The sequence below is a fragment of the Columba livia genome, chromosome 3 (genome assembly GCF_036013475.1).
Source record: "Columba livia isolate bColLiv1 breed racing homer chromosome 3, bColLiv1.pat.W.v2, whole genome shotgun sequence".
Lineage (NCBI taxonomy): Eukaryota > Metazoa > Chordata > Aves > Columbiformes > Columbidae > Columba > Columba livia.
Window position 1 is genome coordinate 26600187 of NC_088604.1, and position 25038 is coordinate 26625224.

General features: G+C 40.2%; 2 long non-coding RNA genes across 4 annotated transcripts in view; both read right to left on the reverse strand.

Annotated features, from left to right (window-relative positions):
- Nucleotides 1-5151: 5151 nt before the first annotated feature.
- Nucleotides 5152-9577, reverse strand: LOC110362129 (uncharacterized). Its single transcript, XR_002419196.2, has 4 exons — nt 9442-9577; nt 8815-8924; nt 6459-6509; nt 5152-5289 (listed from the first exon to the last, which is right to left on the reverse strand). It is a non-coding gene; the product is annotated as an uncharacterized LOC110362129 (long non-coding RNA).
- Nucleotides 9578-12950: 3373 nt separating this feature from the next.
- Nucleotides 12951-25038, reverse strand: part of LOC110362084 (uncharacterized) — a 40726-nt gene continuing 28638 nt past the window's right edge. For 2 of the 3 annotated variants that reach the window (XR_010471167.1, XR_010471169.1), the window contains 5 exons: nt 24574-24635; nt 18174-18258; nt 16048-16142; nt 13878-13980; nt 12951-13086 (listed from right to left, as the gene is read on the reverse strand). This is a non-coding gene — a long non-coding RNA (uncharacterized LOC110362084). The remainder of the gene's footprint in view (nt 13087-13877; nt 13981-16047; nt 16143-18173; nt 18259-24573; nt 24636-25038) is intronic. The other variant, XR_010471168.1, reaches the window with a different exon arrangement.

Consider the following 25038-nt stretch of genomic DNA (forward strand, 5'->3'; position numbering starts at 1 on the left):
TGGATGGCAGCACAGCCTTCTGGTGTCAGCCACTCCTCCCAGCTTCGTGTCATCAGCAAACTTGCTGATAATACACTCTATTCCATCGTGCAAATCATTGATGAATACATTGAATAATACCAGCCCCACTACTGACCCTTGAGGCACTGCACTAGATACAGGACTCCAACTGGACTCTGCCCCATTGACCACAACTCTCTGGCTTCTTCCATTCAGCCAGTTCACAGTCCACCTCACTACCTGATCATCCAGAGCCTCAGTTTAGCTGTACGGATGCTGTGGGAGACTGTGTCAAAGGCTTTGCTGAAGTCAAGGTAGACCACGTCCACCGCCCTGCCATCACCTATCCACCTCGTTATGTCCTCATAAAAGGTGATGAGGTTGATCAAGCATGACTTCCCTTGGTGAAGCCATGCTGACTGCCCATAATGACCCTCTTATCCCTAACATGCCTTGAGATGACACCAAGGATAAGTTGTTCCATCACTTTCCCAGGGACAGAGGTGAGGCTGACCAGTCTACAATTACCTGGGTCCTCCTTCTTGCCCTTTTTGAAGACTGGACTGACATTTGCTTCCCTCCAGTCCTCAGGCACCTCTCCTGTTTCCCAAGACTTGGCAAAGATGATGGAGAGTGGTCCAGCAATGACCTCAGCCAGCTCCCTCAGCACCCACGGGTGCATCCCATCTGGACCCATGGATTTATGGATGTCCAGATTGCCTAATTGCTCCCTAACCCAGTCCTCATCAACCAAGGCAGACTCCTCCATTGTCCTGACTTCCTCCGGGGCCTCAGCGGTATGGGGCTCCTCAGGACAGCCTCTGGCAGAGTAGACAGAGACAAAGGCGGCATTCAGTAATTCTGCCTTCTCTGTATCTTCTGTCACCAGAGCATCCACCTCGTTCATCAGTGGGCCTACATGGCCTCTGGTATTAGTTTTATCTGCCACGTATTTGAAAAAGCTCTTTCTGTTTTCCCTGACCCCTCCCGCCAGGTTTAATTCTAAGGAGGCCTTAGCTTTCCTAGTTGCCTCCCTACACCCTCTGACAACAGCCTTATATTCTTCTCAAGTGGCCAGCCCTTCCTTCCATGATCTATAAACTCTTCTCTTCCACTTGAGCTTACCCAGCAGTTCCCTGTTTAACCACGCAGGTCTCCTGGCTCCCTTCCTTGACTTCCTACGTGTCAGAATGCTCTGATCTTGAGCCTGGTAGAAGCAGTCCCTGAACACTAACCAACTGTCTTGGGCCCCTTTACCTTGCAGTTTGTCCTATTAATCCAATTCATTGCAGAGATCTCAAAGTGTGCTGTCAAATAGCTTAGGCCTGATATGGCTGACCTCATTTTAGTTATTACAACTTGGCATCCTTTGTCTTCTAAAGAAAGAGTGCTAGAAATACACTATTTGGAACTACCCTTGTAAATTAAAAGCCATCCAGATCAATCACACTACACATGGTTAGACATAATCCTCCAGATGCTGAGCTCAGCCCTTTCCACCACATGCTCTGCCCACCAGCCAGGTGGCACTTCTGTTAAAGCCAAAGTCCTCACAGCCTCAGATAATCAAACACATAATAGAGACATTCTTGGACATTCATTTTAAAGGACTCACTGTACTGGTTACTGAATCTTTCCCCTGCCCAGGCAGTAGAATATACCAGGAGCACCAGAAGGAGTAGAGAAGGGGAAGAGAGGGGAGTTTTGAAGCAGGTCGGTTTGAAGGGCAAAGGAATAGACAGAGGTAAAGGACAAATTTTGGCAGCAAGGCCAAATCCTCTGTAAAAAATCCTAAGCCGTAACATCACTAGTTTTATTTCTTTCTCACATGTATTTTACAGGAGGCATTAAAAAAAAAAAAAAACAGGAGGTGAACCAAAATAGTATATTCTTCTAAAGCCTCAGGATCCCTTGGGTCAGTCTGAAGATTTGGGGGCTTTACAGTGGACAGATTATTTATGCCAAATTATTTTCCAAAGAGGAATGCTGTTCAGTTATTGTAACAGGATGCACGCACACACAAGAAGCATACTGGATAAAACAAAATTAACTTAGGCAGGTCTCCTTCTCACAGAACCATATAAAAGGAAACATGTAGACTCTGTTTTAAATTTATTTTTATCGTGAAAAATTTCAAGAAGAAAACTCACCTTTTGGCTCTTGGTTGCCTTCAAAGCCATAACCTCTGTCTCCCTCACCTCTGTTTTCACTGCACTCACCTAAAACTCGTGGGGTACTAACCATTACAGGGGTGAGGAGGGGGGAATGTTTATCACTATTCAGTTTATCAGCTCCCATCTAATTCTCTTAGCTAGTCAACTGCTATTTTACAGCTGATCCAACTCGTCCCTTAAGATGGCAAATCTGCCTTGAGTTACAAGCTCAGGCAAGACAAAGGAACAGGTAAGAGCAATCAATGCAAGGACCACCTGAGCATGTGTGCCTTGGGAAGGGATCCTCAAATCTGACAATTTTTTTGTAGCTGTGGCATTGCTGGAGTAGGTGAAGATTTAAGACACCTCCTGAGGTCATTTTTCCAAAGCAGCAAGTCCTGCTCAAGGTGGGAGCAGAAGAAGAGCAGCAGGTCAGAGGGCACAGCAAAGCCTCCAGCTCCAGCAGCAGTGTTCTCCACCAAAAGGGGTGGGAAGAAAAGGAGGGGGTGGGAGGGCAGCCCTGGCTTTCCTCCCCTCTGAAAATTCTCTCCTGTAGTTGGTCAGGTAAAGGGGAAAGAAGGGATGAGAATGTGGGCATGCACAAGTCTACTTCTGCTTACATACAGAAAAGGGAAAAGAGTGAAAAAAGCCTTTCCAATGTATTATCATCTCATGAGATATGTTGTCATCAAATACATCCAGCTCAGGTGGAAGATTCATATAGTGCTGTTACAAAACAGTTTAAATGGTGACTAGATTTATGCATCTCTCATGTTCTTTATGTTTGAGTAAGTTTTTTCTGATCTCCTTCTGCCACCCAGTGGATAGCTCCTATGAAAACTCCCCTTAGGGTTTGTTTTAAAACATTTCCTAGAAACATTTCCTTGTCTGTGTAATTCTGAGCAGACAGCCAATATTAGGGTCTCAGTGAGCAGATACCAAGCCTGAGCTTCCTAGAGTGAGTATCAGATAAAAGGTCTGATGGGCAGAACAGGGACAATGGACTGTATAAAGGTAAGTAGTCTGGAACATATGTTTCAGGGGGGTTGGTGTGGTTTTCAACACCATGGCAGTGGCTCTTTTTTCCCACCATGGTCCTTTTATTCCTCAGTTTCATATCTGTGAAAGAGAGATGAAAATATTTCTTTGCCATACAATGTAATGTTGAATAAAACTGATTCATCTTAGTGAAACAGAGAGGACACTCCAGTAACAGCTGGCTGATAAAAGGTCTTCAGAAATTGATTTTTTTTTCCTAACAGCAGCTCAAATATCATGAAAAAAGAACACCTAGTTCCACATATTGAAGTCAGCAAAAGATCTAAAATCTGTTCCTAAGGCAGTGTTATCTATTCCGTGCTCTGAGCGATTAACTGAAATGCTATTATAATAAATGAAATCAGGCTTGAATTGGTCTTTTCCTAACATTGGAAAATTTTACTTTCCAACATGAAAAATATTCTTATGAAGGACATTTTGGGTTAAAATAGAAATTACAATCATCTTCCATCTAAAAGGCTTCTTAAAACACATTAAAACTCATATAAAAATGTAACAATCCAAGCCATCGCTTTCTTTTCCACCACAAATACCAGATGTAAAAAAGGAGGCCATTACAGAAGACTGAACAAGGTCAGGCTCTGAAATCATCTGCTAGCTTGGCAAATCATTATGTGTGACAGCCATAACAGTTGTGTGAACAGTTGAGTGCTTGCAGGACTAGGACTCACAATGAAGCTTATTAAAGGTCTCTGTTACACATTCTGTACCTGTTACACATTCATACAGCAGATACAGAGGCCCTTCTATGGGCTGAACTTTTCTTCAATGAGACAGGAAAAACTGAGATGTTAAGATTTTATTAAACTAAAGTATAAATGCATACCACTCTCTCATTCTCTCAAATGAATAATAGAGGACAGGTCTTTCAGGAGAAAATATTGATTACAGTCTGATCACAATGCATATCATTAATTTTGTTTATATACATATGTATTCCTACAAAATCTTAATTGATTAATGCAACTTTATTTTCACTAGATATCTATCATCCATCAGTTGAACAGGTTGTGATAGTTGTGATTTGCAGAAGACGGTGGTTATACTGCAAACCTTCAAGGTGTGTTGTGCGTCTGTGTTAACAAATAATTTTTCATCTTATTTTCTTCAGCCAACCGTCACATCAGGCAGTTTGACTCACTTTTAACTTTTGCTTCCAAAGTGGAAGGAATTTTTTCTGCAGCATTGCTGAAGTGAGGTTAAGATCATGAAATACAGTTGTCCTGAAAAAAAAATGGCATTCAGTCCTGGCCAGTTCTAGCACACACACAGCGGTTCAGAGCAGACTACAATTTTATTAGTTGCTTCTCTGACTTCTACTTGACCCAGAAATAAAAATCTCTAAACCAGATAAGATAGCTTTGGAAAAACACTGAAACATCCTCACCTGTCTTGTCAAAGCAGCTTTAAAACTCCTGCATTCACCAACAGCTCATCTGCTCCTGTGCCTCCTTGAACCAGCTGATCCTTCCTGCCTGACTGCTCCTAATCCCCACTACTCAGTCTCATGTCACTTGCAAATTTGTGTCTCCAGTTTGCCTGACATCCCCAAGCAGAAAATCTGGGAATAGTTGTTATTCCCAGCTTTCTTCCTCCCCTGATAGTCCCACTGCAGAGAGGGATCCTAATAAGACCAGAACAGAGAGATGTCTGCTAGCAGCTAAAAGGATTAAACTCCCATTTCCCTTTGTCCAGTAGCTTCAAGTTTATGGTTCATCAGGGAAAACCTTAATGCAAGCTGGAGGAAGATAGATCTGAAAAAAACATGCAATATCTCAGCTATCATTTCCACAGCAACAAGTCTGGCAGCCAGAACAGCGAATGAAGTAGCTGTATGAACTTAAGCCTTGGTGAACCCCATGGTCTTGTTTCTCCAGACTTCATGCACCTGTGCATTAACAAGCATGAACTGTGTCTGGTCTGCTGTTACACAGCAGAAGATCTTGAGGAGAGTGGACAAAGTTTGGTGCACTTTGCAACCTTCTTGTTTGTGTTTGCTGGTTTGTTCCACACCAGGATCGCAACAGTCATACCATGCAGGGTTTCAAACACCAACACGAAGAGCAGCTTTGATATTCTGTATGTGATAGGAAAAGAAAGAGAGTCACAAATTGGTGGTTCACATAAGAAAGAACTCCAACTGAGGAATACGAAGTGGAGAGAGCACCAGTTTGGTCCTGGAGGTACAAGAATATTACACTGATTATGTTCATATTCTCCTGTGTGTAAGTATTTTCCTTACAGCTGTAACTGCAAGTAAAAGGGTTGCTTTATATAAGAGCTGGGGGACAGTGGCCATTGTGCAATTTGATGTTCTTCCTGCTGTGAAGATCTGTTGGAAAGTATCATATAAATTTCATCTTACAGATAAGGAAAAGGAGGCCAAGAATTGGTAATAACTTACCTGAAGCCGTAATTTGCCGGACTGTATCTGATACATGATAATCAGGAATGTTAAGAGATTTTCTGCTTGCCAGTCCCATACTTTAGACTATAAAGCTTCCCCAAAATACCACTCTCCCTGCCCTGATATGTATTGTGTTCTTTTCCCAGCTACCCACCCCTGGGCCATGCATAGAGAGTGGCAAGCAGTGTAAACAACGTAGTTCCATGCAAATAAACACTACAAGCAAGAAAGAAAATCTCTGTCCTAAGGTTTCATGAACAAAATAGTGCAAATGACCACCCAAACAGTCAATTTTGCTGCTGATTCCTCCCTGATATCCCAGGATAAGAAATACAAAGAACATATCTCAGAACAAAGAATGCCTAGCGAAATACACTTATTATTCTTCATGGCAGTCCTGTGCAAGGGCTTAACGGGGAACAAAAAAAGTTTCTGTTTTGGTTTGTTTGTTGGTTGGTTTTGTTTGGTTTTTTTTTTTGTTTGTATTTTAAGGAAGCAGGCTTTGCTGGTGGTGGGGGAGGGGGGAGGTGCATCTTTGCTGCAAAAAAAAGGAGAGATAGGAGACAAAAAATTTTGACCAAAAAAAAGCATGAGAAAAATAGGGCCATGTTTGAGGTGGATCTCTGATAACTCCAGTTTCACAGTAAACTGAATGTATCTTGTGGCTTTGGTAACAGACCATCATACAAGGCTCTTCTTAGTACTCATATGTGTACAATGTTATTTTTACATCTATCAATCATTTTGCAATGCAAACAAAAGTTCTTGTTGTATAAGCCTGTTGATTCCTCAACCATCAACATTTCAAGAAGAAAACTTGCCTCTTAGGCCTTGCTTACCTTCAAAGCCAACTAGTCCAAAACGTTTATCTCTGTTTTCACCACACTCACCTAAAATGTAATGAATATAAAGAATTTAGTGTTTACATTTAAGTGGAAACCAGTTCATTTTTCATAAACTTTGAACTCAAAATTCACTGAGCAGAAGACAATATATAAAGTCTTTGAAAGATATTCCACATTTCAGTCTCTGTTTTCCAGGATCACCGAAATCACCATAAAATCTTTCTGCCCCATACTCCCCATCAATTCCTCTCAACTCAGGTTTGCCCTGTAAAATTTCTAATCTTGCTGCAAATCCATTATTTCAATTCATACTAATTCCTCTTTGATTAATTCTGGTCCGTAACATCAAACAACATAAATTACAAACAACAGTAGAAATAAGTCCAGATTTTCAATGTAGGAAAAACAAACCAGCGATTTGATTCTGTATAGAGGTACAGCTTGTCTTTATTTATAAACTAGACTCTTTGAAAACACTCTCTTCTTTACACAGAAGGCATTGGAGAAGGGAAAGAAAAAAATCAAAGAACAACCTCCGAGACCTGTAGAACTTTATAGGGGAACTTCCTAGTGTGGTTAGTTATACCTGTGAGAGCCAAGGATTCTTACTCCAGATAATGATCATGTGAGAATAAGGGCCACAGCATCTGCAGAAGCCTGCTTTATTGGGAATAGTGCTTAAACTGTGACAGCTGAGAGCTGATGGTGTGGACCTGACCATGGCTTGTTCTGTTGTGGACACGATGTACCCCAGTCCCACAGGCAGCAGTGCTCTGCATCACCTCCCAGCATGATTCTGTGTTAGCATGATTTCCAACGGGTTTATGTCTGGGCAGAGATTAAGTTAAGGCATTAGGGAGGTCGGGGGATGAAGGATTATTCTGCTCACATGTCACATTTGAAACATGAGTCTTGAAGGTGTAACAACATAGGGAAGACTTCTCCCTGAGCGGGGATAAAGTGTAGGGCCCACAGCAGCAGCACTGGAGAGGCAACATTAAAGGAAAAACACTCAGGAAAAACAAAGGGATTAGAAAAACAAAGACTGCTTAGAGCAAAGAAATGGCATAAAATAAACTCAAAGATTGTTTAAAAGGACAAAACCAATAAAATCCAACAAACAATAACAAAACCTCAGACTTTTAATTGCATGGCAAGAAAACTGAGATAACATTGTGTGCTTTCAGTTTGGCACTGTGGTCTACACATACGGAAATGTGTGTTGTGGGGAGTCGGAGCAAGGGGGGAAGAAGAGTTAAAATTAAATGGGTACTTTCAGTCTTATTAAATTACTTGTAATACAGTTAGGTTAATGTCATGTTATATCTCTATGAGTTGGTAACCTGAAATTCAGAAGGTGAAATGAGGTTATTTTTGCCTGTTTTCCAAACCTGGCATGCAATCCCCTGCATTTCATTCCACTTTCAAATGCATACTTTGTCTTTGGAAAGTATCACTAAAAATACCTCATTACTATGGTATTTAACTCTAGATTTGGAAAATAAATCTTACTTGTTTAGAGTCCATGACATTGGAGGCAGTGGTCAGCAACACAGTGACAAAGATATATGATCAACATATATGAAGATATATGAAGGCAAAAAGAAATAACCCAGATATTTTTGCTGATAACTTTTTAAACCCTCCCTCTTCTTGTAGATCATGCAAGGTTTTGGCTGCAGCACAGTAATGAATGTAACAACTCAAATAAAAAATGTATTTTGGAACTTACTCTTCTGTGGTATATAGAAAATACTAATAAACTGTATATAATGAAATTATGATCCCTCAAAGGTCCCACAAGAAAGGGAAAGATAAATTATGGTCCCTCAAGACCTGTAGATCAGTGGGAGATGAATAATCTGATTATAACTCACAGTTTGCTTTCAGAGTTCTTGAAAATACAGATTCAAATAAAGTTCTAAAACTGTTGTATATCATTCAGGGGTAATTTAAAAAAAAAAAAAAAGTTTATTAAATTATTGCTCAGCTTGTAATAGCATTAAAATGGATATATCTAGTATTTTACTATAACTTCACTGTCTCTCAAGGCTAAAGTAATCCTCTCAAGCACTTACTTTGGGCATTTTACTTTGTTTTACAGGCTTCTAATTTCTTCCATAGCTATTCTATATTTCTTTTCCCTGTATGGAAAACAAATTCCCCTGATTCCTATTGAAGGAAATGGAAAATTCACTTCAGATTTAGTTCAGTGAGAATGAAATCACATATAACATTACAATAAAGAAAGCCTTTCCTGTTCCTTACACTTCATGTTCCATGTCACTCAGTGCTTCAGCTACATTTAGATTTGTGAAATGGGCCTATTTTTCTCTCCCACTACACTTACCTCTTGCCTGGGATATCCAGGAATATCCCTAGGTCCTGGAGAACCCATTGGCACGGTTCTGTAGAGGGGGCAGCTGCTAGCACATTTCTTCCTCTTGCTGTCTGCAAAAGCTGATTTTTGCTCTAAGAACATTTTCACACACTTATAATTACATGACTTTGTGGAAAAGGTAGTGTCTGTAGCTAAAGAGCTTTAGGAACATTAGGAAAATAAAGTAGAAACAGTTCCACCAGAAAATCCCACCGAAACGCCACCTAAATTTCCTGTAATTATCTGGTTAACAATGTTTGGCTGCACTGACCTTTTCTAGTATCCAGCTAAGGCTAAAATGATGTTTATACTCCAAATACTCAAGCGGGGTTATTTTTACACATGGCTTTTACAAAAATAGGGAAAAAAATTACAAGAAAATGTCTGTGATCTTATCAGTTTGGATTAATTTTCTTGTAAAGTTAAATTCAGATTCAGTGAGCCAGAGATCTTCCCTAATGCATTTTCACTGGCCTGAGGAATAACTTTTTGCTAGCTTTGTTCCCATTCTGATCCTTCTGTGGTGTTCATTGTAATGATTTCCTGCTGTATTGGCTCAATTTCATATATATCCTTCTCACCCTAACTATTTGTTACCTTTTGTGGTATTTTAGGTCAAAAAGAACAGCAAGTCCCACAAGTGGTCCCACAGATGCGGTGATGCCAGGCAAATCACCGGCTCCAGGAGAATGTTTCTCCCTGTAGTGGTCTTGACATCCACTCTTCCCTCTTCTGCTTCATTCATGGCACCTTCAAGCTTGTGCAGTCCTTTGTCTCCTTTCCTAAACAAATAATTCACTTTTAGTTGGACTTCATATAACAAATTATGGCTTGCTGTAACACCATTGGAACAGTTATTTAGCTCTTCCTGGCTTTATTCAATTGTTTTTGCAAGGAGTTCAGGTTAGATGAATACAATAGAAGTAGAGAGAAAGGAACAAATGGATCCAAAACCATTTCTTTACTTACAGTTCCTTCAGTGCCTTTTTCTCCCTTTAAAATAAAATACAAATGTTGATATTGGACTAGATGATCTTTTGAGGTCCCTTCCAATCCCTAACATTCTGTGATATTGGACCTAATTTCAACCCCCTGTTACTTCTCACTGGTTTACATACCAACTTTCATTATGTGTAATTATTATTTTACAGCTTATTAGCGTCTTCGCTGAGATCCAAACAACCTACAAATTATCCATTATGATGATGAAGGTAGTGGAGGATCACTGATAGTTTTTCAGAACTCTTGTCCGTATAAGATGAAAAATATAATAAATATACGCGGTTGAGAAAAAAAACCCACAGAACAGTGAGTGTGAAAAGATAGCAAAACTTATAACAGAAACAGTTAAAACAATATTTTAGTTTAATCTCATTATAAGCATTCATCTTTTAGCATATATACCTGGAAGACCAAATTTTCCCTAAAGCTGGAAGAAAACTTCTTGCATAGAAAGCATTTAGAAGTCTCCATAAATGCCCCTTTTAAAAAAAAAAAAATCGTAATTATTTCAATCATTTCTACTCTAAATGACGGGTGCTTCTTCTCTGCGATACTTATTAAGATAATAATTCCGATGGCATTTACTCATTAAAATTTTTGAAAACAATACATTTTTCTTAATATCTAAATAAAGTATCTAGCTCTTGAATGGCAAGTTTAATTTGTAAATGTCATAGCATTTTAACATGTACTCTGTTTATGTATTTATTCCTATTATTCAACATATCCTCTTAAATTCAATATATTTAGTCCTATGATATACACAGGAAAACCAAATCACAAAATGTTTTGGGGCTTACCCAAAATTATTCTTACTTCATAGCTGAGTGGCAGAGATAAAGAATTCTCGAGCTTTGGTTCGTAATTGTTAGGCTATGGCGTTATTTCAACAGGCATTTGCTGAGGAGGGTCATTAGAGGACTACAAATTGAATTAAACACACTGTTAAATAGTCAAGATTGTATTATTCGATACCATGAGGTATCATTCACAGCCTCAGGCAAAAGATTTACATCCTACTTAAGGGTGTCTCTACATTGTCACTAATTCAAGGAAAATAAACCTCTCCACAACTCTTTTGAGTCCAGTTTTCAACTTACACTTCGAGCTTGGCCTTAGTACACTGACAGGAGCTCCAGATGCCCATGGCCTGCATGTCTGTGCATACGGACAGCATGGTATGGGCAGGCAGTGCCGATGGCGTGGGACTCAGGCAATCACCAGGTTTTGTGGAGGAAAAAAAATAGACATTTTGAATATGCAAAGAACTGAAGCTCTCTGAATCTTTGTTTCACTTCTCATCATCATAAGGCAAATAATACAAGAAGTTTTCCACTGATTTAAAGCCAGTTCCTGCTTGATTCCTACACATATCTGTCCAGCAATGAGAGGAGTCAGGAGGTTTCCCCTCGATGGGTTTATAAAAGAGTCAGGAACGAATTGCAGCCCTGGTGTACATGCACCATTTCCGCTCCACGGAAGCATTTAACGCCCTGAAGGAGGTGGGAATGACCAATGCGGGGTGTGGCTCTGTGGGACCTGTGGGTCTCCAGGCCCAGCCAGTGGCGCTGACTTGCTCTTTGCCAGACACCACCAATGGCAGCAGCAAGGAGCACATCCAGCTTTGCCATGCTTCAAGGAGCACCGTGTCTGCAGCAGAATACATGCCAGAGCACACGCGTTGTGGGTACTCGTTCTTCATCAACTGTAAAAGGGAATCACAGCAGCACTGAAAGATTTCTCCCTAAGAAGGGAGAAATAAAGAAAAAAAAAAACAATATTGTCTTCTGTATTTTATGCACTTTTTTTTTTCCTACAGCCACGCACATTTACACTTAGAAATCGGCCACGTTTCCAAGTAGCTGCGAATTTGCTAATTTGTTTTCCATATCTGTTTACCTCAGAAATACATTTCCTCTCTACTTTAATCTTAATTGCCCTGTTCTGACTGTACTGTTTTAAAAAATCAAAGTGTCTAATCCTCAGTTTAAAGGTAAGCCTCATGGGAAACTATATTTCTCAGTACCTTCTGTCCATGGCATCCTGGTAGACTTGCATAACCCTGCAGAAAGCAGGAAATGAAAACTATGATAGTTCTATTTCTTATCTGCTTTATGACTATCCATGTTAAGTTAAATCCCAAGTTTCACATCCATCCATATTGATTGCAAAACTGGCTGACTTGATTGCATGTAATTAGTAGCAATTTAAACTCACAGCTGCCCCAGGGAGACTGGACTTCCAGGAATTGCTGCTGTTACTTTTGGACCAACTTCTCCCTGTTCAGATTCATATTTAGGAATCTGTCTCACTTCTGTGATCACCAGCCTCCAAAGGAGGAAAAGGATGAAGTTCCACTTAAGCACCTTTTATTGTGACTCCCCCAAAGTGTTTCCATTTCACACAGCTTTAATAGTCCATCTCACAGCGCCAGACAGTGTGCAAATAATCCGCACTGGCTTCTCTTCACTCTTGTCTCCATTTCTCCTAGAGCACATTCAACATTAAGACGAGTCATGCCCAAGTGCTCTTTCAGAAGGCAGTGGCCATCCATTCACCTAGAGTATTCTACTAGCCAGGTCCACAAAGACCCCAGCCAGACAATTATTCTGTATCTGTTAGCACATATACACATATGCTAAGATCTATTGAAAATTCAAATCCAGATTAAAGGAAGAAGTATACACTAATGCATGCCTTCTGTAAAAGTAAATCAGACTTTATTTCAGAAGGGACAATCCCAAACAGACCACAGAATGAAACATCTCCAAATCATGTCTGTCACTTTTGTCACATTTAAAAACCTTCGAGAAATGTGACCATCTGTTTGAGAAAAATGAGCAACAAACAGATAACAAGTGAAAATTAGTTCTTCCTCAAGCTGCCACAGGAGCTGAATCTACCCAGAGCATCTGCAACCCTCTGTCATGAACAACAAGCAAGCGCAAATTTCAGTTTTTAAAGACCAGGGTAAAAGTAGCTAGAACTTACTTGATAATGAGAAGGATCTGTAACTTCATTATGATCCCATTTATCATCTTGAAAAGCTGGGTGGAAGTAAAGGTATTTTTACCCTTGGATTTTCCACCAATATGAATCAGCTTCATCGGGAAGGATCATTTGTCTTCTGTCACTGAGTTTGTAGACTCAAAGATAAAATGATAGGTATGTTCTGAATCACTGAGAAATTTACATCAACGACAGAGAATGCTTCGCCTTCTTTTCCTGCTCTTTCATAAGCTGTCAAAATAAGTTTTGCTTAAGATTATTATTTAATTAATAATCAAATAAGGAAAAGTTGGCTCTGAGAGAAAAGCCTCAAAGACTCTGCAAAATTAGGCTTAGTCACTGAAAGCTGTTCCCGGGCTTCCTTAGCATTTGCACATCCTTAGCATGGGTACACAGCCCTTCCTAGTCACCCAGAGCTCTGTGGGTGCATACTGATTTCTATTTCAATTATTTCATAAGTAATTTTCAGCCATACAGAAGAAAGGATGCTGCCAGGATGCAAATGAAACCTTCCTCCTTTATGCCTTTCCATTTATGACAGACAAGAAATCCTCTTTCTACTGCCACAGCTTCAGCCTCAGCCATAGAAAATGGTGGGGTTCTGTTGCCCTCCAGAAAAGACAAATGGAGCAGCAATATTCTTCCAGCAGTTTTTGTGCTTTGAGTGACCACAACAGTATGAAATAAAAGAGTGCCAAAGAATCCACAGCATGGCCTGACTTCTGCAGCCATGACAGCCAGAGTCCTGTTTTCAAATCCATCCCCTCCCTGCCCTCCTCTCAGCCTTTCCCAGTCCCACTGCCCTCCAGGGGAAGCTGACTTTGTGCCAGACTTACAGAAAGTGTTACAAATGTGGATGCCTTTTAGATATAAACAGAGCTAGCTATGTAACCAAGGCCAGTCAGCCTTGGTGTTTGTTTGCTAAGCTGTATGCAGAATTTGGTGGAGATAATGTAAGACCCTAACAGAAGATACATACGGGCCCCACTGCCCATGTTACTGGTTGGGGCATCTATACCTACCTTCCGCAGCTGCTACTGTCACTCCATACACCTCGCTTCCTAAACAGCTCTGTCCTACACACGTGCAGGCTGTCCATGGGTGCCAGAAGGTGAGTCACCATGCCTGGAGGTGTTTAAAAGGTGTTTAGACAAGGTTCTCTAGAACGTGGTTTAGTGCAAGAGGTAGGTTAGGTTATGGTTGGACTCCATGATCCTGAGGGTCTATTCCAACCAAAATGATTCTATGATTCTATTATTCTAATTAAGTACAAATATAATTCATTGCAAATGCACAAAAAGATATAGACATCTTCACAAAGACTAAAGATATTGGGTGAAGCATTTTGGTACAACTGTCACATTACAGAACAGCTACATCAAAGAAGGGAAATTTTCTGTTCTCCAAAAATGTATCATATACTTGACTCCTCAACACACAGCTTGCAAACGGTGAACCAAAAATAATATTTATCTTTGCACATTTTGTCTTTGAAGAATCATGATTGTTAATCTTCATTATTTGCTTTCACTGCCCCAAAGTCACTGAATTTTGTTCAATATTCTGGAGTACACACAAGAACTGAGCGCTGAAGTAGGTGTATTTTACTTGAGCTACTAAGAAAAATAAAGGCAGAACAGTTAGGAACAGGGGAAGAGGAAATCAAATTAAGAACTATCTTTGTATTCCAGATCTTCACTAGCTTTTGGCTCCAAAAAATAGCTTTGGCCTTGAGGACCAAACATAGTTTTAGCAGCTCAGTGCAGCTACAGAATACAAAAATGTATCAAATAAATTCTAGAATCAAAATTGATAATTCAGATTTTCATTCTGAAAAACATCCTTAACAAAGCACTCAAAAAAGGTGCAACAAGGGTAAGTAGACGAGTGACATTGCAATACTTAACGACTAAGTTATTCACATTGGGAACTGATAACAGCAAATTTTGAACAGTGAGCAATTCCTCACTCTGCAGAATTTGTGAAATACATACAAATTTAGAAAGGATAAGGGGAAATAGACTGCAATACCAAAAGGAAGCATTGTGATCATCCATTGGGACTTACGTTGTTGACTAGAATTAGATTGGTTGATAGCACACTGGATTTTGACCTGTTCTATCTATATTTAGGGTTTTCCTGAGAGAAAGACACTTGCATATGTATGTAAGTGTGCGTATGCCTGTGTATATGTATATATATATATATGCCCATATATATATATGCACATGCAAAATGTGTATGAGACACTCATGCATGTACGTGTATACTGTCTGTGTGGATAAACCCAGCACTTGTGGGCATCATAAACCTGCCAGTGCAGACAGACTCTGACCTGTGCAGAATCTGTTCATGCAGCCCAAATTGGGTGATTTTCAAGTCTGCCACATGTATGATCTGAGCTCGCAGCACCAGAGACACAGTGACTTTGCAGGAGTTTTGACTGGGCTGTAGGTGTCCAAAAGTCCCAGAAAAAGGGTTTTTTAATGTCTTTTGATTCTGACCGCACTAAATGCATTGTTGAAAAAGGAGGATATGTCTGGATTAAGTTGGATATTGCTTGCTTTAACTAGGAGTTATTATTTGAGCATGGATTTGACAATGCCCACATTATGTATTAAAATACGTAGAGTACTGCCAGAAGGATGCCATCAAATTTTAGCATACATTATTGCTTTGTAGGGAACATTATATATTTTGTTATAAAGTTTTAGACTTTATAGCTTGGAATCCCCAAACTCCCATAAACTCAATTTCTCCTTGATCTCCCTAACAGATTGCAAAACAGCTACCAATATTAGACACAGATGTGTTACTTTTCCCCAGGAATCTGCACAAGTAATGTATCACACTGCTGTAGAGACTTCAATGCAATTAATGTATCTTTATTTTCCTATAATACTTTATTTATACTTCTCTGGAGTTTTCAAATTAACACACACACACAAAATACAGCCATGATTGGAGTGAAGGAAGGAATGAAAAATGCCTCTACACCGAAAGACAAAGTTTTAGTCTTGCTTTTTCTGGGACAGAAAAACAGAAGATCATTCAAAAACCAGAAACACGTTTCTGAAAGTCATCAAGAAAACGGCATATCCAGAAAGGTGTCATTCTATAAAATTCTGCAACAACACCAATTCAGTATTAACTCTGTGAGAAGAGAGCTGGCTTTTGAGCCATTGGTATTACCATTTGCATACCAAGGTTTACCCTGCCACGGGACTAGCACCTTCAAATTTGTTTCTCAGTTTTGAAACCAGCAGCAGCAGCAGCAGGGAGTCTTGCTGCAAAAAAAAAAAAAAATAATTACCATTTACAATGTGTCCAGACAAAGATTTTGATTAAAAAGTGACATCCTTGTCAAGGTACTAATTTTCTCTTTCAAAGTTAGCATAAAAATTTGTTCTACAAGAAGAACATTTAGTTTGCTTGGTTTTCTCAGGTGTAAGACCTTTAAAAGCACACAGAATAGAAAGCAAAAACTATTCCATCCAACATGTAAACTTGTCAGACCCTTTTCACCTTGGAAAAAAAGTGTTGTATTTATTACGGAAATCAAAAGAAAAATTAGACACCTATAAAATCTGCTAAAATTGTACAGTTGTGCCAGAACTCTGACATTTCCATACTCCCCTGGGTCACCTAGAACTCCGCTAACAAAAAATAATTGCATTGTTTCGTGTTAAGTGAACGTATTACTGTTTAATATTTTTAAATGACTGCTCTGAAACACAGCACTTTCTGTTCTCCTTCTAGTTATACCCTGAGGCAGAACATGCTGTGGTTTTAACCTGTTGCTCAGCACAATCCTGGAGGACATGGAGGTGTGTACAAAGAAGATGCTGCCCTTGCTCTGTTCTTAACCCTGGCAGTGGTTCCCACAGCAGCCTATATCCAGGATAACACAGAGCTAGTGCAGGCTACAGCATCTGGCCAGCGTGACAGCTGAGCATGAGAAAGTTTCACCTCACATGTGTACCAAATGGCACAGATGAGCACATATAATGATGATGAGCATGGCACAGATGAGATCACATAACAGACCAGAGCCTACCAGGACAGTAATGATTAAAATCTCTCAGCTTCCTCCATGTACCTTTAGGTTTGGCTGCTAGGATGACAGCTTGCTCAGAGTGACACCAGAAATCTTCGGCTTGGAAATTTATTTTTCCCTCTCCAGGAGGATTGTAAGTGTATGTTGATGTCCTAATGAATGGTTAAAATCCCAAATCCCACAGCAGCAGTCCTCAGCAGGCTGTGGTCCTTGCTCCCTCCCCTCCGAGAGGAGCCAGACAAGTCACAGAATCATAGAATCATTTCAGTTGGAAGACACCCTCAAGATCATCAAGCCCAACCATAACTTAGCTCTAGCACTAAACCATGTCCCTAAGAACCTCATCTAAAGGCCTTTTAAACATCTCCAGGGACGGTGACTCCACCACTTCCCTGGGCAGCCTGTTCCAATGCCTGACAACCCTTTCCATGAAGGAATTTTTCCTAATATCCAATATAAACGTCCCCTGGTGCAACTTGAGGCCATTTCCTCTTGTCCTATCACATGCTGCTTGGGAGAAGAGACCAACACTCTCCATGCTACAACCTCCTTTCAGGTAGTTGCAGACAGCTATAAGGTCTCCCCTCAGCCTCCTTTTCTCCAGGCTAAACAGCCCCAGTTCCCTCAGCTGCTCCTCATAAAACTTGTGCACCAGGCCCTTCAGCAGCATCGTCACCTCCTCTGCACTCTCTCTAGTACCTCCATGTCCTTCTTATGATAAGGGGCCCAAAACTGAACACAGTATTCAAGATGGGGCCTCACCAGTGCTGAGTACGGTGGCACAATCACTTCTCTGCTCCTGCTGGCCACACTATTCCTACACTAGGCCAAGTTTCTAGAGCCCAGGTGCTTTTCCACAACCAGAGGGGAGAGGTGTGGGAAGGTGTTTGCAGTTTGTCATGAAATCACAGTGTGCAGGCAATCCAAAAATTGTGCTGACTGCTAGATTTTCATTCTTAAAAGGAAGAGCAAAACCGCATTGTTACTGTAGCACAGCACTGAGGAAAGCAGCTGCACCCTGGCACTGCTGCCCAGCTTCCCACCCTGCTTGCTTCAAAACTGGTTTGGTAACAGAAGGCTGATACCTTGGTTTAATAGTAAGGCTGATGTATATGGCTACCAGATTTATAACTCTGTCAGATTGTCCTTTTTGTCTTTGTAGTCATATTAAAAGAAAAGTGGGGTTTGAAGAGGAATCAGCAGCATACCTATGCGGACATGAAAAGTTCCTCAAGGACAGCAAGTTGTGTTTAAAGGTTACCTGGTGGCCTGGTGCTCCACGACCTCACAGTTTGCTGCTGGCACGATGAGTTTCCAGAGACATCGAGTTCAGCACTTTCTCCATGCTGGCAACAAAGATGTATTATTTATTTTCTAAGTCCTCATTTCTATCCAAAGGCAAGTTTTCTGGCAAATGAGTTTCAGTGACTCTGCAGGCAGGGGAGGGACAAGTGGCCGAGAGCTGGCAGGACTTTTCTTCCTGTGCATCTGGGAAGAAGATTTTGAGGACAAATCCTGGGCAGGCAGGGAGGGGAGGAGGCAGAGGGAGGTGGAGAGAATAGAACCCCTGGCTGTGTCAAGTGCGGGCCAGCCACCTGGGATTTCAACAAGCAGCTCTCAGGAATGGGACATTGTCCTGGCTTTGGTTTTGATTTCTCTGTGTGAGGAACTGCAAAGCTGCTGCTTCTCAGTGTGCACTAGAAAGGCTGTAAAGTCCTATGAGAGAGCTGCCTCTTGGCAGACACTATGAGTAAAATCACATAAATATTACGGAGTTCCTGTAATTTCCACATGATGCAGGACCTCCTCAGTTACTGCTGACTGGTCATCCCACACGTCCCCTGCACCCCTCGGGAGGTGACAGATGCAGCACCAGGCTGGAGGGAGCCGCAGCTCTGCTCTGTTCCCTGCTAACCAGCCCCTTCTGATCCCCTCCCCAGGCAGCACACACAGTGAGCATTTTGACAAAAATCATCTTCATTTCCAAATGCTCTCACTTTAGATGCCAAGTGCAGCCTGAATCTCCCTCCTTCTGTCTATTATCTCATTTCCGCTGTGCAGTCAAAGAAGCTGCGTGTTCTTAGACAATACAGAGAATTAGGGGGAACTGGCAAGCTAATATTAGGTAATCACCGGCAATCATGAGAGGAAGACCACAGTGCCAGAAAGAGAGCACAGTCTGACTCTATCGGGAAGCTCCCGGCATTCTTCCAAGAAGGCTTTATCTGCACTACAGTGTATTCCAAGTTGCTTTCAGACTATATGATAGACATATTAAAGAATTACTTTTAACTACACACAGTATGGCACTAATGAGTAAACAAATACATGAGCCAAGCAAACCCAGAAAACAGACTCCTAACCCCAGTCTGCTCCTGGATACGGCTCGTCCCCACACCGGCACGGCGTGTCCATCAGTCTGATGACGGCTGTTTCCACACTGTCTCAGACACCAGCCCGCTGCTTTCCTTTGTCCCTCCATTTTTTCCAGCACCAGTTGATCCTCACACACACAAGATTTCAGTTCCTGTGTAGAAGCTGCAGAATCTGCTAAGCAAATACTGAATAGGAGGCAATTACAACTCTGATTATTTCAAATTTTTTGCCCCCACTAAATCAATTTTCTTTTGCAATTGCAATTTTTAGGTGAAACTCACTGTTTGCAGCCTTTATCAGGAATAACACTCTAATTTTCATGTCACTGGTTTCTCTCCCTCTTAATTTCTTCCATTTAGGATGTACAAAACTATTCAAATTAATGCAGTCAACTCTTTCACAAATGCTAGGGTTGGTTAGTAACCACAACACTGTATTTACATAGAGAAAGGATGCCACCACCGTGCAGAATTGTGTGGCTTGTCGGAATAAAGCAGACAAGCGCAAACGCCTCCCTTCTTTCTGAGCCAGAAACCCCACTAGAGGGGGGTGTTGCTTAAATAATACTATTTAATTCCATTTGCCGGAGAGGGTGGGGGGAAGATATAGTAGTTGTAATATACTAGTTGTAAATAGTTCTAGAGAGAACTACTTGATAAGAAAGATGGAAAACAAGTTTGCCACGATTAAAAAAATCAGTTCTTCTGCCTCTGAAAGTCAGGATTTTTTTTCTGATATCTGTAAGATCACTAAATAAGGAAGAAAACAAACAAACAAAAAAAAGCATAAATCTAAAGACTGCTTTTGGCAGATTTACAAGCAAAAAAAGTATACTGACTGTAACAAAAATGAAGGCATGCTGGCATGCTGTAAGAGATTACACAAAAAAAGCAGGGATGACAGAAGATTGCACAGTTGTAAAAAGCTTATTTAGCAAACAAATTGGATAAATGCTTAGAGAAATAACCCACTAGCGAGTCTTACCAAGAAGCTTACTGGTCAATCCAGTAAGCATCATGCACCATTGGGTACCAGGAGGAAGCAAAGTGTGACCCACCCAGCTGAGCCTCTGTTGAACCAAGAAACTCATCAGCTGATTGATTTAGTAGTAAAACATACTCGTTTCTGCAAGTGATGTTTTCCTCACTTATTGGGATAGAACAGACCATCTAACAATCAAGCAATAATTTTGCATTATTCTCCTTCCTGCTCAGCACTATCTTGTGCCAAGAACCATCAAAAGCTTTCCTTGCAATCTGGAACATTTAATCTGGTGTGGTATAGAAGAAACCCAGAGATTGCCTGCCTGTCAGGACATGAATGCCAGCATGGCCTTCACTGTCAGAATTGCTAAATTGCCATAAATCCCACCCAAGCCATGGACGGCCTTTCACAGCCTCGAAGGCTGCAATGATGGAGTACTCAGATGGAAACCCATTTGGGCAACCCACACCATAAGGAGAATACATGTAATGCCTGTTAGAGTCTGCTTGCTGACAAATACAGAGAAGATGTATTCAATAAATCACATTTCTCGTGGTTTTCACATAGCTCTTTTAATGTCCCTGTAGTGCAGGAGAGAGACACACATCAAGAGATGTTGAGGAATATATTTTAAGATTAGTATTTAAAGGATTTGGCTGCACGAGGCTTCCTGATCCTAATTAACCATGTGTCTGGGGACTTCAAAGAAGAAAAGGTCACTATCTGCATTTTTATCTCGGGCAAACTTCTGCTGAAGACACCAGGGCCACTCTTCCTGCGGGTCTGTGCAGCATTCAGAACTGAGACTACAGCATTCAGGCTGAGACTACTGGGAGGTGGGTCGCCTTCCAGCACACCCAAAGGGAGATCTCAAGGTGCTTTTATATATATGGATTGGAGTTAGCACTATTGTTTGTTTGTTTAGTAGTGTCTCATCTCTTAGGAAAAACAGCAACAGAGAGTTTAATTTATAACTTATGTAGAGCTTTTCCTGTACTATGTGGTAGGATTTCTGTGGTGGGTTACAGTTCATGAGCTGGATTCTTCAGCTATGCTTGTCTCATTTTTTTCAGCCCACCTGAATCCCTGAAGAAACTCAAACACTGCAATTTCAAAATATTTTCATTATACTCATTTGTTTGACATGGATCTGCACAAATTCACACTTGGTAGAATTTTCTGCCCATCTGTATGACTTCAGCAGCTGGGTTGCTCTTCAGAGACAGTCACTTGTGTAGAAATGCTGGTCTTGTCAATGCTGCCAGTAGAAAATGAAATTATTGTGGTTATTTTCCTGCCTATACTTTAAAATCATCAGGTTTGGCAACTCAAAGGAGTTGTTATTTCAAAGAAGGTCTGTCTGCCAAGGGCACACAGGGTACTGGTGCTGGCAATTCCCCAAGGGGTGTTGGCTGTCCTGGAGGAAGTCAAACACAGACAAAATTATGGACCTGCTTTCTCATTGTCTACTAAAACTGGAAGTTTATGCTGTTTTGGACCAGAGAATGCACAATCCCAGCTCCCCACAGCTTCTGAATCTGCATTTAACCGATCACTTGATTTCTCCTCTAAGAAAGAAAGCTCAATGTGATTTTTATTAATATCCTTGTTTAGGCTACCTGGTGCATTTTACAGTAAATGCAGTTTCAAATCAAAAGACTAGTTGGAAGGTATGAGACATTTCCTTCCCCTGGTCTAACAATGACTTCTTGCCCTGGGAAAAAAATATCTACTCTTCACAATTGGTTATTTTATAGCTAATTAGAAATGAAAAGTGTTTTGTCAGGAAATGTGTTTCTTATCCAGCTGCACAAAACACAATTGCATCCACTTGCTTAACTTACAAGTAGGCTTCAGTTGTGTAAGCCAAGCACAGCATTCCATATGAGTGTTTCCATACTGACATCCAACATGTTATTCCAACTCAAGGAGATTTACGATTTCAGAGTACATTGAAAGACGCGTTCATAGACGTAGAAACAAATTTGGTGGGTTACTTTCTAAAATAGCATAATCTTTGGATGCAGACTATGTTTTTTCTGTTCATTTTCACATTTTAAGCTTAATGTTAAATTGCATCCTAAATAAAGGTGCAGTTCAGGTAGTCTTCCAATTCTGTGCATACACAAAAGAAATAAATACACATAAATATATGTGCATCTTGAAAAAAAGGGGACACACACACACGTTTTAACAAAAGACACCATTATTAATTCCATGAACTTGAATATCACTTATTCAAACAAACAATCAATAAAACACCACCAAATGTGTTGTATTTTAATACCATTAATAGAATTTGTTGGACTACTTCAATTTTATAACATCATGGCTAAACTATGAAGAGAAAGCATTGTTACTTATCTTTTTCCTTCATCATGGCATGTTTGTGTAACAAAGAAAAGTATTTTCAACCAACTCCAAATTAGAATTTATGAGCTATGAGGAGAAAACAGCAAGAGAGAGCACTTCTGTGTCTGCATACTTGTAGCATTGGTTAAATACAGACACAATGAAGTACTGAAGAGGATCATAAAGAGAACTGGAACAACCATAAATTGCATGGTTTGCATTGTATGATACATTATATATGTATCTATATAGTTAATTCTGGTCACTATTAATGATAGTCCACTACTGACAATCTCTTAAGAAATAGGTTTGCGGTGATTTTTATACAAAACATACATGTAGAAACATAAAAAAAATAGTTGATAATTTTATAGGTGTTCTTAGTTAATATACTCTGAATCTCTCTCTAAAGATTCTCTACCTCTACACTGAACAAAATATTTATAAGTGCTAAGGAGTGTAAATATCCCATCACTACATAAATTCATGGCTTAGAAATATACACCGCAATTCTTCTGAAAAATAGATTGAAGAGTTATCCACAATAAGAAAGAGGCAAGTAGCATCTTCTACAGCTAGATTATTAATATAGCAACTCCTGACATTTGTTGGAAAAATAATAGAATTTCAACTGAGGTGTATTAACAACATTCCAGATGTAGTGCATAGAAATAATACAATATAACCCTCTTTTGCCAAGAAGTGAGGTTAAACCTTGAATGTACTAGTTAGAGTTTACTGTGGAATTCTGCTCTAACATTTCAGCTTGATGCTTTTCTACAGACTCTCACTAGATGATTAATGTAGGGGTTTCTTTGGTTGTATTTTTGTTGTTGTTTTATTTTGTTTGGGGTTTTTTTCCCACATGGTTTTAGTGTTTTTCTCTTTCCTGTTTCCTGAATTTAATCAGTGAGACGTGAATCATGTTTTCTACATGGAAAGGTATGTTATTAGGCAGATTTACTTCTTATTCCCACCATAAGATCTAGCCCTAAAGCTACTGATCCCAGGAGGAATTTTGCTTTTAACTTCATTTTAAAAAGATAAGGCTCAATCTTGCTCATGGCAAAACAAAATCTCAGTTTGTTCAATTGCTACCTGCAAAGCAAACTTCTCCTTCCTTTGGGACTACAGGGGGTAGGGAGCAGGCCCCTGATAAGAACACGGAAAGGCCAGTACGTTTCCCAGTGACCAACCATTCCCGCTCTTTCTATGAACAGTTCTGATCACCATGAATGATCACCTGCCACTATCCATCAACAGACTCGCAGTGTTGTGTTTGTAGTGGTGAGATCCTCAGCACAGAGGACTAACATATGCATATATGTATGTAACATTTGCATGTGTATGTATCTCTTGGAGATAAAAAGAACAGCTGACCAATCCACCCCAGGAACACCCTCCAAAGCCTCCCAAGAGATGACACAGAGACAAATCCTTCTCTGACACTGAGGTATTTTGGAGACCTTCCAGCTGGGTAGCACAAACTGCATTTGAGCCCAGCCATGCCCTGCTCAGCAGCAAGCCTGCAATTCTGGGCTTTGCAGCAGCCAGCCTGCATTATCATCTTCCCCATCAGCCTGTCGCTGACCACAAACAGAAGAAAGGAAGAGGTGTAGAGAGATACACGTGTACTGACACACACAAATCCTTACCAAAACCAGAATAACGACGTTAATATGCTATTAGGATGTTGCAGTAACAATAACAATATGCAATTGGAGCATAGTGCTTTAAATACTGATATTCAAGTAAATAACAACACACTGAAATCACTTCCCAAAATAAAGATCAAAGGACTTCTCAAACACCATCTTTCAAAACCTTGCGTAAAATATTGCATTAGTATATGCAGTTACTTTTATATCTCTGTATATTTAACATAGGGAACTATTTATTATATCACTTCATAGCTATTAAAAATTATGTTAAATTATGTGTATATTTACCTTAAAAGACAGCCTTCACATTTCATGCTTGATACCTTGGGGAAAAAGTTGCTTTAACATTCCTGCAATAAGAAGACATTAAAAAAATTCTTACATGGACTGCAGTTTAACTAGTTGATCCTTTTTGTATTCCCATTATTCTGAATAAAATCACATGTTGTTATAAAGAATGGAAGAGAAATAAAATGCAAAAATTCCTCTAACACAGTTAACCATTTTCTGCACTTCCATGGCAGCTGGGAAGAACAGTCACCTGGGATGGATGCCCTATGATGGGTGAAATTTATCCAATACAGGAAAGCAACATTACAGATACAAAGAAGAAAAAGCACATCTCTGATGGGCAAGAGGCAAAGCTGCCGTGGGAAGTGAAAAAGTCCAAAACCACACATGGCACACACAGGCAAGCAGGAAGAAATATGTAAAAGCTACAGATGAAAACAGACCCACGAGGATCCCTCCCAC